General features: G+C 44.8%; 1 protein-coding gene across 6 annotated transcripts in view; it reads left to right on the top strand.

Moving 5' to 3' along the window:
- Nucleotides 1–8,507: 8,507 nt before the first annotated feature.
- The window catches only part of Klhl8 (kelch like family member 8), a 49,481-nt gene continuing 40,788 nt past the window's right edge, over nucleotides 8,508–17,200 (top strand). For 5 of the 6 annotated variants that reach the window (XM_029477832.2, XM_029477831.2, XM_029477826.2 and 2 more), the window contains exon 1: nucleotides 8,520–8,639. The gene's annotated coding sequence lies outside the window, so the exon portion shown is untranslated. Of the gene's footprint in view, nucleotides 8,640–17,200 lie in introns of all 6 variants that reach the window. The other variant, XM_021163524.3, reaches the window with a different exon arrangement.

Here is a 17,200-nt window from a genome sequence, read left to right as displayed (position 1 = left end):
TAGAGTTTATAACCATTTAGGGACAGTTTAAAGTGTACAGGTGCATGTTACCTCCTTCCAGCCTAGCAAGGCTGGCTGTGACCATCCCCTGCTTAAGTGGAGCCACCTGCTGTGCTGCTCCTTTGATGTGCCACTACCTGCCTGAGACCCAACCTGCCTGAGGCTGAACTGGTTCCCTTCCAAGAATTAGCACTGAACTGAACTGCGATCTTCGATCTTCGAGAGTTCCCACTAGAAGGCTGACCTATCTACTTCAAAGGAACTTTGCATGGCTAGGGATGGGCCTCCCCTCTTCTTTATAAAGCGTGTTTGCTGACATTAAAATCGAGCTTTGATCAGAACTTGGTTTGTCTTAGCTCGCTCTCCCCCCCCCCCCCGCCCCCCTCCCGCCGGCTAGCCTCCCCCCCCTTCTCTTCCAGATTCCAAGATGCCTTTCCAGAACAGAACCCAGACATGTGAGCCGCTGGCCGGACACAACAGAGGTGCATGCCTGGGTTTTTCCGCAAATGTATAGCATTTTTATCTTGATGCTTGGGCATTGGTGGGGTTTGGTATCTGAGGCCCTCTTGGAAAAATTCCTGTGAAGACAGGGAAGGTAGAGAGCTGTGGTACAGTATCAGTGGATGTGAGACCTATAAAAGTGCTCACCAAGGAGAGCCACACTGTTCCTTGTTTTAAAGTGGGTCATCAGCTGACCCCTGCGCCAGCCTGCAGGATTGTGTGACAGTTGGAAATGAAAGTGTTCTAAGTGATTAGCCCAACACGAGAAAAGTGTAATAGCGGCTGCTCTGCTACACTTCTCCAGATTCAGCCAGACCTTTCTCCAGTCTGCTTAATGTCACAAGAGCTAGAATGTTTGTAGTAAAGTAACAGATTTAGTCCTCCTCCTCTGGCAGCTGGGAGCAAACGTGTCACCTGAGGATATTGTAGGAGGGGGAGACGAGAGTGAAGGGTTTCTGTTCTAATCTCCTCCTTTCACAGAGCCACCAAAAGCTAAATTCTTACTTAGTGCATGCTCTAATCAGGAGGCTCCCTGCAGAGTGTTCATCAGCTATTTCTCTTTTAGCTCCCCCTAGAATCCATTCACATCTTTATTAACATTGTAGATTGTCATAGTCAGGGTTTCTATTCCTGCAGAAAACATCATGACCAAGAAGCAAGTCGGGGAGGTTTATTCAGCTTACACTTCCACACTGCTGTTGATCACCAAAGGAAGTCAGGAGTGGACCTCAAGCAGGTCAGGAAGCAGGAGCTGATGCAGAGGCCATGGAGGGATGTTACTTACTGGCTTGTTTCCCCTGTCTTGCTCAGTTTGCTTTCTTATAGAACCCAGGACTACCAGCCCAGGGATGGCACCACCCACAATAGGCTGGGTCCTCCCCCTTCATCACTAGTTTAGAAAATGTCTTACAGCTGGGTCTCATGGAGGCATTTCCTTAAATGAAACCCATTTCTCTGTGATAACTCCAGCTTGTGTCAAGCTGACACACAAAACCAGCCAGCACACGCTTTCACCTGAGTGTTGAAAGAGCTTCCTAGCAGCACCCTGGGGCAGACTGTAAGAGAATCCCGAGACAGCTGCTGAGCCCAAGGAAAAGGATTGGGTTGCAAAGGAGGGTGTGGTGGTGTCAAATGGACACTTATTTACAAGATAGGGTTTTTTTTTTTCTTTCTAAAGAAAAATAACATTCAAGCTGGGTGTAGTGCGTAACCTGTAATCCCAGAACTAGGGAAAAGGAAGTAAAAGGATCAAGATTCAGGGTTATCTGTAGCTACATAGTGAGTCTTTGAGGCCAGCCTGGGCTACATGAGACCCTGTTTTAAAAGAAATTTAAAAGGAAAATGAAAGAAGGAAAATAGTATTTCAGATTAGAGGGGAATGTTTCAGGGAAAGTTTTTAAACATTTGGAATGGACTGAGGGAGGGGAGGTCATAGCTTGATAGAGTGCTTACCTACCAAGTACAGGACCCTGGGTTCAGTTTACATACACACACACACACACACACACACACACGTGCACATGCAAGCACACACAGATGCATACGCATGCACAGTCATATAATAAGCACAGGCACATTTATATGCATACACCCACATGCATATTCACACGTGCACACACACATACTCGAATATGTACAAGCACACACACGCACACATATGCACACAGTCCTGAGTGCCTTGGTGTGTAACTGGCTGTTCGCCTTGGGCTTGCAGCAAGGGTGATCACATATCTTCTGCTCAGAGCCCTCCATGGCCTCATCACTTCTCAGCTTGACAGTTGTGTGTGGTGCCTCAACCGTCCAGGCACACACGCAATTACCCTCTAAGCTCGTATAACTCAAGCCACAGCTAATGGCTAAGGGAACAACTGGAACCTTGCAAATAGGCTGAACAGCAGGCAGTTTTCTCCTAATAGTCTGCCTTTGCCTCTGAGAAAATGGGCTGAAAGGCTCCCTCTGGCTCTGCTTCCTTGTAAAGGAAGTAGAAAATTATAACCTTTTTCAATTTTCAATACTGGTTTCTAAGTCCCAAAGGGGATTACTCGGGGGATGTGAAGGGCTTTCTTTGTCGTGTGAGCAAAGGTTTCCGGTGTATGACTTTCAGATTGTGGCTTCAAATCACCAACTTGATTAAAGGGAAACAATTGCCTTATCTACAAAGATTGCAACATGAGAACCGCAAAGTTTCAATGCAAGATGATCAAAGTCTAGTGAAGTAAATCCACACACCCTGCTATATCCAGTCCAGCGGCTCCTGCTTTGATCTCCACCTGGCTTTGATTATGACAACTTCTTTCTTCACTCATAGTAACGGGGAGATCACAGAACAGAGTTGCATATTACAAACCAAGGGAAATAGGAAAATGTAGCAGGCCACACGGTGATTTGGAAGCAGACATAGTTTGCTTATGCAAATGTTACTTTTTTATAACCGGATTTACAGGGCCTCAAGCATTTAATGGGGCTGTCTTGAAGGAGGTCACTATTCAGATGCAACCTTCAAGTGAAATTTGATACAAACTTCCCAATGTTAGTGTAGAAGCCATTGATTAAGGGCAGTACACGTCCCAGGACTGCCATCACTTCAGATGCCAACAGCAGGTGCAGGGAACCTCAGACCCCGCCCCACACTTCTAACCAATCAGGTGCAGGGAGACTCAGACCGCCACTTCTGACCAATCAGCAACAAGTTCAGAGGCTGTCACGACTTCCTTGTGTTCAGTAATTTCTTAGAATCACAAACAAATCAGGATTGCACTATATTTATAATTAGGTTTTTAAAAATAAGGAACACAATTGAATACAAGCCAAATGAAGAGACCACATAAGGTGCGGTCTGGGAGGGTACAAAATGTAGAACTTCTGCACTCTTTCCTCATGGAGTGAGGGCGTGTCCACCTCCTGACACACCAGTGTGTTCTCAAACCGTGAAATGCAGCTAAGATTTGGAGTCCAGATCCATTATTGGACTTTTCTTAGGTAGACATGCCTGAGCTATGATTGCGCTCAAACTCTATCCCATTCTGTTCCACAAGGGTCGGGAGGTCAGGATACTATCACATGAGCGAGGAGAAATTCACATAATTTATCCTAACCTAATACCCAAGAGATTCTCCATGACGTACGTATTGCACACGTTTCTTTGTATGATCTTAAACCAGGGCCGGGTCTGACTGTATAAAACAAAATTCAGTAAATCAGTGGCTTTCATTGTCTAAACGGAAATAATGTAGGACTGAGATTCTGGTTCAAGGATCAATCACCGGAGACTAACAATCCTCCTATCATTTCCCGCCATCCTATGCATGACTTCCATCCATCCTCAAATACCACTATGCTCCAAGAGGGCTGAGATACACACACACACATACACACACACACACACACACACACACGCTAAAATCCTCCCAGGAAGAAAAAGTATAAGACAGATATTTCCTCCCATAAGCTTGCTTAATTCCTTTTAAAGAAATTTTCAACAAGGTCTCATGAAACACCTGGCCTTCTGTCTCGTAGCCATCTGTAGTTTGTAGATCATTGTAAGAAGGGATAACAAGTGAACTTTCACAGTCATCCCTAAAAAGTGCTGGAGCTCTCTGACTGAGGAAAGAAAGCAAGGAGATGCAGCTGAGAAGATCTTTCTTTTATTTTTATTGTAAATTTTTTTCAGACATAAAGTGTATTATGAAGATGTAAATTTGATGCCCGAGAGTATGTCACATGGAACTATAGCTTAATAAAAAGTAGTGTGTTCAAAGCCAGCTGTGGTAGTGTTTGCCTATATAGTCCCAGCACCCAGGAGGCTGAGGTAGGAAGGCTGATGAGAGTTTGAGGCTACATAGGAAAAACCTCAGACCCAGCAAAAGAAACACTTTTCATAATTTGGAAAACACGAACTTGAAACGTATTGCTATGAAAACATATTGCCTGTTCCAACCATAAAGATGAAGGAAATGGTAATGGTTGTGGATGCTTTTAATCCTAGCACTTGGGAGGCAGAAGCAGGTGGATCTTGGAGTTTAAGCACAGCCTGGTCTACAAAGTGAGTTCTGAAACAGTCAGGGTTACATAGAGAAACTCTGCCTCGGGGGGGGGGGGGGGAAGCGAATTGGTCTGGATTGATGGTTCAGCGATTAAGAGCACTGGCTGCTCTTCCAGAGGTCCTGAGTTCAATTTCCAGCAACCACATGGTGGCTCACAATCATCTGTAATGGGATCTGGTGCCCTCTTCTGGTGTGCAGTTATACATGCAGGGAGACTATGGTATACATGATAAACAAACAAATCTTTAAAAAGTAAGTGTGAATGAAGTTTTGTTTTGAAGCATCTTAGATATGTTTCAAAAATAATTATTGCAAGTGATTTTTCTTTGTGTGCGTGTGTGTTTATGTATGCGCTCATAACTGCTGAACAAACCTGGGGCTTGGCACAAACTAGCGAAATGCTCTACCACCAAATTCCACCCTGTGTCCAAGGCCCAGCTGTTCACTTTCGTTGTCATCATTTTGAATGGGACGGCAATTGCTCTTACTCTCACATTTTACATATTGCTCCAAAGAGAATTCCAGTTCCCTCCGTGTGCAGACTGAGTCAGACACACCTAGGCAGGGTCAGCAGGGTGTGGAAGCTGGTTAGACGAGGGCATGACAAAGTAGTAAAACTGAAAAAAAGGGGGAAAAAGTGACAAAAACCACCACCACGACAGATTAGTAACAAGTTAAAAATCCTGTCAACACTGGGGATTTCCAAGGAGCTCAGCTGAAGTCCCAGTGGCCATCTCAAAGATGCTTCCTGTTTTAGCCTCACCCACCAACCTCCTGGTGAGCATGTCTTCCAACAGTGCCACCTCGTCCAGAGGTGTGCCCTTCACCGTTCACTTGGACCTTTATCACATTTTCTCTTACACAAGTATCTGGAGCCACAGTGAGAACGAGCTACTGTCACTTACGAAGCAGAGCTGGAGAGCTGGGACAAAGTTTATGGGGTCAGAACTTAATAGAGTTACTACCTGGCCCTTGACTGGACATGTATGCAAAACCATTAATTACTCAAAGCTGATGAGTATGCAGGCATCATTTATTAAGAACATAGTATATATCAAGTACTATGTTTCTCTTTTCTGTCTAAGAAACTTGCAGATAGGTAAAAATTAATTAAAATGCTTAAGGATTCGTGTTACTGTAAGGATAAAAAGAGGGTCTCACTGTGTGGGGGAGGCGACAAGGAGTGGGTGAGCTTTCCTGATTAAAAAGCCTAAGTAATAGCGGACAGTGGTTAGGATTCCACAGGCAACGTGTCAAAAGAAGCAGAAATGAAAAAGTCCAATCAGAAATGAAGGAACTTCAAACATTTCAGAGATGAGTGAAGTGAGGAGAGGGTTGTTTATTTATTTTGAGATTTGTGTATATCTTATTTTATGTATATGAGTGATTTATCTGCATATACCTCTGTGCACCACATAAATACAGAGGCCCAGTAGAGGGTCTTGGATCCTTGGGAACTGGAGTTACTGCTTGTTGTTAGCCACCACTGAAAGGATGGGCAATGGCCCAGGACACCCCAAGACCAAGTTCTCAGCCAACACCAAGATTACTTACCCCAGAGGGATGGAGGACAGGAGATAAGAGACAACAACATGAGAGGGAGGATGAGGGAGAAGAGTACAGGGGAGAAGGGGAAGGGAACAAGGGAGAGGGAGGGAGAATGTTTGTCCTAAAGCAGGGACAAAAGACTGTCTCTGCATAGAGTGGGGACAGATGTGACCTATAGGAAAGTGGTGTTTTGTAAGGGTAAAAGAGGGAAGCCCCGTGTTATGATGAGTTGGTTTGTTTTGATCGGGCAGGTGAGCCAAAAGGGACTTTTGGTTGCTGGACATCATCATTTCAATAGTTGGACTTTGGTCGTCAGCCTCAGGAGGGGAAGTGGTCAAATAAGGCGACAGACCTCGATGGCTGGTGTCAGGAATGCAATCTACTGGCTTTAGCAAGGCAGAAGAAAATGGGAGACGGACACAAGGCCTGCCAGAGCCATGCTCACCTTGCCAGGGCTGGCCAAAGTCACCCAGTAGGGTGCTGGGGACAGAACCTGGGTCCTCTGGAAGAGCATCCAGTGCTCTGAGACACTGGTCCATCTCTCTAGTCTGATTTAAAGATAGCTTTGTCAGATTGATTGCATGGGTACCGGACAGAAAACTATCATTAATTTATTAGCATAAAATGAGCCACGGAGCCAAGGCCAGGGAAGGAAGTCACCAGTGTGTCTTGGAGGTAGAGCACAGGAGGTAATTGCTTTTTGTTTCCGTTTTTTTTTTTTTTTTCTGTTTTGGTTTTTTGAGACAGGCTTTCATTGCTCTAGCCCAGGTTAGCCCGAGGTTATCATTATGTAGCCCAGGCTGGTCTGGAACGCTTGCTCTGCCTCCTGAATGCTGGGATTCCACAACTCCTGGTTCAGAGAAGTTTAAACCAGTAAGACTAGCATAGAGGAAGGGGATGGTCAGAGTCCATGAGTGGGCAGACAGGGACACAAGCCAGTGAGGTGCTGCAGCAGGGAGGTGATTGTCTTGATGGTTCATTTTCACGCTGAGACTTTACACAGCTCTGTCTGGACTTTCCTGCTGCTGCCTGCAAGCTTCATCTCCTTTACAGATGAAGATGAAATTGCCTTCTTGATTAAGCTTTCCGAATCCATTTGCAGACAGCATCTGAAATGTTGGTGAAGGTTTAAAGCCTTTTAATCCAGGATTAGAGGGGGGAGACTTAAAATATAAAATGCAAATACCGACTGGGATTTAACATTACCGTTTATTCCCACCCAGTGCAATCAGATAATTACTCAGGAGGTGTCATCACATCCTTTCTGGTTTTAATTCATAGAGATCAGGCAGGGGAGTCTAATATCCTCTGTTTATGAACCCAGCTTGTGTATTCTCAAATGAAGCTAAGAAAAATCTCTAGATTTAGAAAACCACATGCTTCGTTTCCTTTTAGTTTATCTTCACTTTATAAATATGTAAAATAATTAGGTGAAATTGTTGTTATGGATGTATCCCTCTAAGGACAGGTCCTTGTCCTGGCTGCCCCGCTCCCTCATTTTTCCCCCATTTGCTATGAATATTTAACTTTAAGATTTTTTTTTTTTTTTTTTTGCCAACCCGCTATGCCAACAGAAAGTCCTCTCTAGGTCCAGAGTTATAGCAATTTATTCTCACTGTACCGAAATATGTCACCAAAACCACTTGAGGAAGAAGGATGGATTTGAGCTCTCTGTTTCAGGGGACTTCGGATCCTCATTTTCGTGGAGCCCTGCAGAAGTGGCCCTAAGGCAACGGTTCCCACCGGTGGGTGATGTTTGAGCAGGTTATGGGACCTTTGGGGTCTAGCTGGCACAAGCAGACCAGTGCAAGGGAGCAGGTGATGACACCTGTCTCCCTTCAGGCCCAGCTGGAGGCTCTGTGGTTTGCCTAGGCTGGATCCAATTTGTATCTTTATATCTCAGCCACAGGAACAGCTGACCTTATCTTCCTGCACCAAGCCACCTGGTCTATGGCTACATTTCAAAAACGCTTTGAAGATTCTGGAAGCTTCAGAATGCCCTGGAAAAAAAAAAGAGTTCAGGGAACTAGCCTAAAATATGCCCTTGCTCTTTTTCCCTACATTTCCAGCAACTTTACTGAGGGTTTGCCTTATCTCACCAGTTTATACTAGCAATTGTGTTTAACACTCAGTATTTAGTTCAATTACTTCCTTGTTTTGCAGACGCAAGCTGTTTTGTATACATTTTACATAGCATGAGATAAAACCGATAGGAATAGATATAAAACCTGGGATATTCCCCACGCAGGGGATTGAATACTGGGAGGGATGGAAAGGAAGCGCCGCGGGTCACGGTGCATAGCCGCGGGCGCGCTCTTCAAGGAGGCAACGGAGAACTACATTTCCCAGAGTGCGGCGCGCAGCACGCTCGTGCCTCGCCACCCCGCCCCGCCCCGCCCCCGCTACTCTCAAGAGCGCTCGGCCGAGCCGGGCACGAGCGAGCGGGCGGGCCGGTGAGCGCGTCCCGGGGTTGTCCGAGCGGGGCTGGCGCGGCGCCGGCGCGGAGCGGGTGTGGCGGCTCGGCCTGCGCGGCGGCCGCGGACAGAGGTAACCGCTGCGTCGTCCCGCGCGCGGGTCTCAGCCTGGAGCGGCCACCGGCGCTCGCGTCGGTGGGGAGCTGCCGGGCGGCGCCGGCGCCTTCCCTCGGGAAACCGAAGGGATCCGGGCGGGCCTCGCGGGCCGCGCTGCCCCGAGCGGCGGCGCAGGTGCTCGGGGTCCGGGGTGGGCGACTGCAGGGGTGTCCCCCTCCCGGGGCTCGCGGGGCTCCTGCAAAATCCGTAACCCGCCGGGCGGCACTGCTCCGGGCTGAGCTCGTGGCTTGCTCCAGGGAGGGTCCCCGATTTGTGGACACAGTTTGGGGTTCCCAACCGTCTCCCGGGCTTGCACGGCCCTGATGTTACGGTTTGGGGAGCTTGTTACCTTCCTTTTCCTGCAGGCAGTATTTATCATCATGCATTTCGTGGAAATCCTCGCAGTTTTGAATATTCTTGCCAACCTGCTTTAATTGCCTACCTTATATTTTGCTTCTTACCTTAAGGTATTAGCGTAGGCAGATACTTTGGGCAATAAGTCTTACTTAGAACCTGGGTTGCCACAGTAATTAACCTGCCAGGTACACGTGTTTTGTTTTGTTTTTTTCCTTTTTTCTATTTAATGCTGTTCTCTCTCTCTCTCTCTCTTACATAAGTTAATTGTTTTCAGTCTTGTTTCCCCATCTTCCGTGAGTCCTGGCCGTGCTAAGGGGCGGGTGGGGTACGTTTAGTTGAGCAGAGACCCTCTGCTAGTGCTACCAGAGCCTGTGAACTGCGTGCAGGTAGCTTTATCATTAGCCTTTGCTTCTCTGCCTGCTTTCTCCTGGCACCTATTTTTTGGTTTGTCAGTCAAACCAACTGACCTACTTAAAACTTTAGTCATGTTGCCTTGAAAATACCAAATAGTTGGAACACAAGTATAAAAAGAAGTCACAAGATGCTGTATTCAGTTGTATGCACTTGGATTTATATTCATTCTTCTATTTTCTACCCCTCCTCTCCCATTCTACCCCTCCCCCTCCACTCTACCTCCCACCCCCCAACCTTGTGCGTGCTGGGAAAACACACTACCTACTACTGAGTACATCTCCAGTCCTAATTTGAAATCACAGCGAAAGCTAACCAGAGTGTATGATTTCCCCATTCCTACAGAAACCCAACCTCCCTGTTGTAAAGTCCCTCGTGGTATCAAAACCTACACTGATGTCTCATGATCTCTCAAAATTTCGTCCTTTATGTTAGGGTTCAAATAGAGTGCTTGCCTAACCTGGGTTTCATGTCCAGCACTGCACAAACTGGATGTGGCGGTGTGTGCCTGTGATCCCAGTACTTGAGAGACAGGAGAGCCAGAAGCTGAGAGTCGTCATCAGCTACACTAAGTTTGAGACCTGCCTGGGCCTGTCTTGTCTCAAAACAGCAGCAGCAAAATCTAAACAAAAGGCCAAAAATGGGTATTTAAGCTTTTCCCCTCCTTCCCTTCTTTCTTCCTTTTCTTCTCTTCTTTCAGATTTCCTTGATGGCATTTCTGTATAGCCTTGACTGACCTAGAACTAGCTAGCTCTATAGACCAGGCTGGCCATGAACTCACAAGAGAGATCTCCCTGCGTCTACCACCAGAGTCAGCACTGGCGTATGCTACCACCACCCAGCTTAAGCCTTCCATTTCTTACGTTTGAATTTTCAACAAATAATTTATTTTTGTATATAAAGAGTTAAAAACATGAGCAGGAACAAATATTTCATAAAAAACAAAAAGCCATGTTTTTCAGTGGTAGGCTTTTTAGTATAATTATATCTTTCTCTGGAAGAAAGTTTTATATTAAGTAATGAAATAAGAGGAAATCGGATATTCAAATCTTTTAATTAAAAAAAAGTTTTTGCAGTGCTGGAGATTGAACTCAGCTAACTGTTTAAAATACACTAATTACTGTCTACTGCATCCTGGGCCAGCATCTCATGTGTGGTCGGTCAGCCTGCTTGCTCTGCTCTGAGGAGGTATAATAGTGGACTGAGCTCAGGTCTGCAATTAGTTCTTGGGTTAAAATCCCTGCTCTCCACTCATTGGCTGTTTAATCATGGCAAGTTGTTATCTGAACCTGTTTCCTCAGCTGGGGAAGAGGGATAAAAATACCGCCTGCCTCTGTCTTCCCGGAATTGTGAGGATTAAGTCGTTATTGTATGTGGGGGCATTTTACACTGCATATTCTTCCAGTCCCAGTGCAGTTTTCTCCCTGGTGGCCAGTGCTGTGTAGACATTGTTGTCTTCGCTTTGTTGCTGAGGGGCAGGTGGTGCAGGAGTTTTAATACTTGACTGTGCCTCTGCCTGACTCTTTGCTTATGATTTATTTACTTGGTCCCTGCAAACTAGAGCTAGAAATTAGGAAGGACTGGCGACACCTTGGGAACTCCCCCACCCCATCCCCAACCCCCCACTCTGAACTCTGGTCTTCCAGGAGTCTAAGAATTAGTTCTGTGTCTGTCTCTGTTTGCTGGAGAGTAGGCCCGATTCAACAGATTCTCACTCAAAGGGGGTTGGAAGTCCTCTTCTTCTCAAAAGGTTTTTTTTTTTTTTTTTTTTTTTTTCCTGTTACTTTGTTGTATTTTTGAGAACATACTGCTGTGTGGCCTGGGATGATTCTAAACTTCACATCCTCCTGCCTCAGCTTCCCAAGTCCCTGGGATTCCAGTATTCACAATCACATCTCATAAAGTGACTGCATTTGGCGAGAGTGTTTCGAGTATTTCGTGTTGAATTTGGGGCTTTGGGTAGAGAAGCCATGTGCTGTCAGGATATACCACACTGTGCGCGCGTGCAAACACACACACACACACACACACACACACACACACACACACAGGGAGATTGATTACAGGAACCACCACCGGCTTCAACTGTCTACAAGCTTTCTTTATTAGAAAACTTGCAGATTCTTTTTAAAAATGGGAGTGAGGTGGTAGAGGAGAGAAAATGAGATGTTTGAAGCAGATGGAGTCCCTTCCAGAGTGGAAGGTGTGTTGGTGATGGAGTGCCGCCTTCTGGAGGCAGGGCCTGGCCGACCATCACTCTCAGTAGACTCTTCCTACCTCGCCTGCCAGTTTAGATGAGCATCCGAGTCGATGATCCAGTACCATATTACAGCCTTATTAATAAGATTATCTTAAATGCTAAAAGATAACTTGATTTATTTTAAAATTTGGACGTTCTTGTTATCAGTAGAATACCAAACGCTAAGAAAATTATTTTACTTTTCACAGAAGATATTTATGTGGCATACTTATAATTATGCCATATTCATTTAAATTTAATTACACAATGTTTAAATAAAAGAGTAAAGCTTTATTAAATCCTAATTGATGACTTCTTTGACACTTAGAATTGTTGGTTTGGAAAGCACATACCATGTGTGATTTACAGAAAAATGTAACTGTCTTGCCTAGATCTAGTACTAGATTGTAATTTATGGTTTTAGTTTGTTACAGTTTAAATTTATCTTGGGAATCCTAGCATTAGTATCTTTCTGAGTTTGAATTCATTCTTACAGTAGAGTTTAGAAGCAGGGGTAGACAGAGTGCTGGACTTTGCACGGCTTTACCGTGTGGACAGCGCGCATGGAGGGGAGAGTGGGGGATCGTGATGCTGTACAGACTTATGAATGACGCTCCCCACAGGGTAGCATCTTTCTCCTTGAGCTTCCCCCCTTTTGATATTGGGCAGATTTATTGGAAATCTGAATGCTTTACAACGCAGGAGGCTCATGATCTTGTAATAGTCGGGAACTTGTGAAGCAAGGAGCAGAACTGTCTCTCATAAATACGATGTGAACAAACGTCCATGAGAGGTCAGTGGCGGTGCTCGTAGGGAGCTTCTTGTATATGAGATCGCCCCACTGCTTCATTTTAATAAAGAATTACTTACTTCAGTGGTGAGAGTTTGCGTTAGATTAGCTGTGTGTAAAAAACAAGTGGTGGTCATCCTTGAAAATAAAAATCCTGATAGGATTACTACAATTTAAAATGAGTGATTTTTATGGGTGCCTTTCTACTTTGGAGCTCTAAGAAGTTGGAAAGTATTTGTTGTATGAGAGATCATTATTGATACTATTTCGGTGCTCATTAAGACACACATAGGCACTGCCACGGAGTTAGAACCAGTGCCATATTTGGATAGTCATGAGACTTGGGCTATGTAGTCAGGCTTACTAATGTTGACTCCTGCCTGACACCTCTGTGGTATTGGATAGGCTTTCTTACCCTCTCTGAGTCTCTTTATCCACTACAGTTAAAAGTAGTTTTTCTTTAGGTGTCAGTAAGATGATACTGTCATTTAGGTGTCATGTATGTATGTGTGTGTGTATAAGTATGTATATATATATATATATATATATATATATATATATAGTGTTTCAGTCAAGATAGCACTGTGTGCGCATCTCTGTGTATCTGTCTGTGTAAGAAGAGGTTGACAGGGTGATGTAAGTAGTCCTTGTCTGTGGAGGGTTCTCTGTATTTGCACCCAAAATGCCCATAAGCATGCCTTATTTCTCTGCTGTAAAAAAATTATTAATTGGAGAATTGTGTTCCTTCCCAAAAACCTCTGGCCCAGTACTTAATTACAGTAAAAACATTCATTTCTTGGCCGCCTCATGTAAACTAAATCCAAAGCCAAATACTTTATATCGTATCACTTCATTTAAATTTCAGAACCGCCTGTCAGGAAAGCATCAGGTTGAGTGATTTTGTGACTCGCCCAAGCCTCCACCGCTAATAGACTCCCAGACTGTGTGTCTCCCAAGATTCTGCTAGTTTTGTGCCTTGTGTTAGACACGGCTAACATATTTCTCCAAAAGATAGAGGGTAACAGCTTTCTGTAACGCTGTGGTAGGTAAGCCGGACGTTAGTGGTGCACGCCTTTAATCCCAGCACTTGGGAGGCAGAGGCAGGCGGATTTCTGAGTTCGAGGCCAGCCTGGTCTACAAAGTGAGTTTCAGGACAGCCAGGGCTATATAGAGAAACCCCGTCTCGAAAAACCAGAAAAACAAACAAACAAATGCTGTGGTAGGTAGAAACAAACCGACTTAAACCTAGGGTCAAGTGGCTGCCTACAGACTAGAGCAAACTTGCTGCCTGCATCCGTGGCTGCAGATGTATCAGGACACAGTGTTCCTTCATGTCTGTGCTGTCCACGGTGAACAGAGCCCAAGATGTTTCCTGTCTGGTCATTATATCCCAAAGGTTACTGACTCCCCAAGCTAGTTTCCTTTATAAATGAGAACGACTCAGCAGGGTTCAAGGCACCCTGGGACTAACACCTCACCACTATCCTATCAGCAAGGGTGTGGTCTCTGAGCACAGGGCCTGAGAGTCACCCACTTACAGTGCCAGCTGGAATAATAACAACATTTAGTCACTGTCCTTTCTTAGAATGACTTTGGAGAGCTTTGGGAATATGGCTCTTAGGACCCATGCGCACAGTCCTGTGGCCTGGTTTGAAATTCCACTTCATATTCTTTAGTAAACAGCTTTTGGAATCAGTTCATAACGTGAATCCAAATCAGCAGTTATATAAATCAATTATTATTTTTTTTTTTTTTTTAGTTTTAAAGTAGAGCTTGTGTAGTTTGTTTGCAAGGTTTTAAAGCAATGAGTGAGTGTCCTTAGAGCCGGTGTGGATGATCCAGCGCCTCCATGGCAGGGGTTACTGCTTGTCTTGATCGTTCATTGGGGTTTACTTTAGTTTTTAAATAAGATTACTTTTGCACACTTTGAGGGGAATGATTCTGAGGCTCTCACCATCTAGCTCTGGCTGGCCTGAAACCCATTTTGTAGGCCAGGCTAGCCTCAAACTCACAGAAATCTGCCTAGCTCTGCCTCCTGAGAGATGGGAGTAACATTTTTAAAAAGGCAAATATGAAATAGATTGGTTGAGATAGTCCAAAACTTTCTTCATAATTAGAATCAGACTTCCTCTTTGAGTCAGGGTCTCTCTATGTAGCCCAGACCTGGAACTTCTTGTATAGCAAATGCGACCTTGAACTGGTAATTCTCCTGCCATAGCCTCTTAGGTGCTAGAGTATAAGGCCGTGCTGCCATGCCCGACTCTGGTTGTTTTGCAGCAGTTTTTCTGAGTCATTTGTTTTCCTGGGTCCGTCTAGACTAAAGGATAGGGTACGGGCATTAAGTGTGCTTTAACAGGAGTGATCTGCTCTGGTGACTGATTCACACGCTCTTTCGTATATCTTAGTGGTAAGGCTTAGCCAGAGTCTCTCTCCTTGAGCAACAGGAATTAGAGCTTCTCAAAATCTCTGTGCTCAGACTTAGTCTGCAGGACAGTGTTTTTATAAAAGACATGGAAATGAAAAGGGAACATACCTTATAACCGATTAGTGAGTAGATAAGAAAGTGCTCCTCTAAGTATCGGTTTACCATAGAGATTTCTAAAGACTCCATCTTTAAACTTATATTGCTCACATCGTTACCAGCCACAAAGTCTGCATTTTCTGTTCATGTTTGCAAACCTCAGAATCCTTATTACAACCTGAGATGATTGACTGACAGATGGAGTGGTAGAGTGTACTTATAAACCCCTGTGGCAGCTATGTGACATCAGTATGTTTGTTTCATTGTGTGTGTGTGTTCAAACTAAATTTTTTGTGTGTGCATGCTGTAAAAAATTAAAGCACTTTCAGACACCTATGTTTTTGGTGGCCACATATGTTATTCAGGTTTCTGTTACTATAACAGAATCATGATGATAAGTTCATAAAAAGAAAGGGCTGATTTTGGCTCCCAGTTTTAGGGGTTCTAGGTTGTTAGTTTAGTTGGCTCATTGCTTTGGGCTGGTGGTGAGGTAGAAGATCATAGTGGGAGCTTGTCCTGGAGCAAAACAGAGGGAGCCCCGCCTGGCACGGCCCCTCTGAGAGCATGCCTCAGTTGCTCTAAGACGGTGGTTCTCAGCCTGTGGGTTGTGACCCCTTTTGGGGGGGTTGAATGACCCTTTCCCAGGGAAAGCACAGATATTTACATTATACTTCATAACAGTAGCAAAATTACAGTTACGGAGTAGCAACAAAAGTAACTTTATGATTGTGGGTCACCACCACCTGAGGAACTGTATGTATTAAAGGGATGCATTGTTAGGAAGGGTGAGAGCCAGTGCTCTAAGATCCCCTACTCATCCCGACCCCTAAAGTTGCCACCACCTCCCAACAGCGCTGAGGAAGCGAGACGCCCAGGTCCAAGTTTGTAATCACCGGGACTAGTTTAAACCTTACGAATGGTAGTTCATTCGGATTGATTGTAAGCCACTCAGTTTTTATTGTGAAATATCCTGTTTTTTGATCCTTGGCAACAAATTCTGGCAAATTTATTTTTTGCTTGGCTTTATATTCAAATAGCAATCATATGCTAGCCTTATGCCATTCTCAAAAGCAACGAGCAATGTAGGTAGGTTTCCTCTGAAAAACATGGTCCGCACGTGGAATGCACGTATTCAGATAAAATCCATGGCCTGACGGGTACTGTGTATTAGAGTTTCAGACCATCCTGGCTGTAATAAACTAGGGGGTCCAGTTCAAGCAGCAAAGAAATTTCCATGATGCTTCCTTTGAGTGCCTCCTTAATAAAATAGGCCCCCGAACAGAACTCTCATGTAGAGTACTTAGTACTGTGATAATACTGCTTATAGAACATATGAAAACATTGTTATTAAATGATAGTAACATCTGATATATCCTGATGCTTCTGAAGCCACGAGCCAAAATAAACAGCCCTTGTATTCTTTGTGTTGTTTATTGGTAATTTTTAAAATTAGCCAATAAATTAGCCAAAGTAGCCAATAATTTACATTATTAAAATTTGCCCCAAAAGTGGTATATAACATAACCTGCTTTGTGAGGAATGCAATGAAGAGATAAATCAGATTGTGAGAGACACACGGAAGTCGTTCACCCAGACCAGCCTAGGAGGCAGGCGAGTGTGAAGACGAGAGTGTTTTCATAAAGATTTACTTTTATTCTATCTGTGCGTGTGTGTGTGTGTGTGTGTGTGTGTGTGTGCTTGCCTCTGAGACCACATGTGCCAGCCCATGTCCACAGATGCCAGAGGCATTGGACTTCCCTGGAGCTGGAATTGAAATTGTGAGCTGCCTGTGGTGGGTGCTCAGATCCTCTGGAAGCTGTGTGTGCTCTTACCTCCTGGGCCACGGCTCTAGCCTTGATTTTTAAAGTATGTTTGGTTCTTTGTGTTCGTTTTGTTCTGTATTTGAAGTGGGGTCTCTCACTGTAGCCCCTGTCGTCATGGAACTGACTGTGTGATTCAAGCTTGCTTAAACTTATGGCAGTTCTCCTTGGTCTCCTGATATTTCGATTACAGGTTGGAGAAGGCTTGAGTCTTAAAACCGAGTCAGGGCCATTGAGGGCCCTGGTGAAGGGCATTTCAGAAAGTGGATGGTGGGGAAGATGTTAGATAGCAGGGGTTACATGCAACGGTGTGGTGCGAGTGCAGTGGTGCAGTGCGTGTAGTCAGGTTTGATTCCACACAGAGATGGTCCTGCCCTCTTCCTGAGCATGTGAAGTGGCA

Source organism: Mus caroli, unplaced genomic scaffold, assembly GCF_978045245.1.
Source record: "Mus caroli unplaced genomic scaffold, Mus_caroli_1 scaffold_4, whole genome shotgun sequence".
In the NCBI taxonomy this organism is placed as follows: Eukaryota; Metazoa; Chordata; class Mammalia; order Rodentia; family Muridae; genus Mus; species Mus caroli.
Note: the sequence above shows the minus strand (reverse complement) of the source record. Positions and strands in the feature narration are given on the sequence as shown.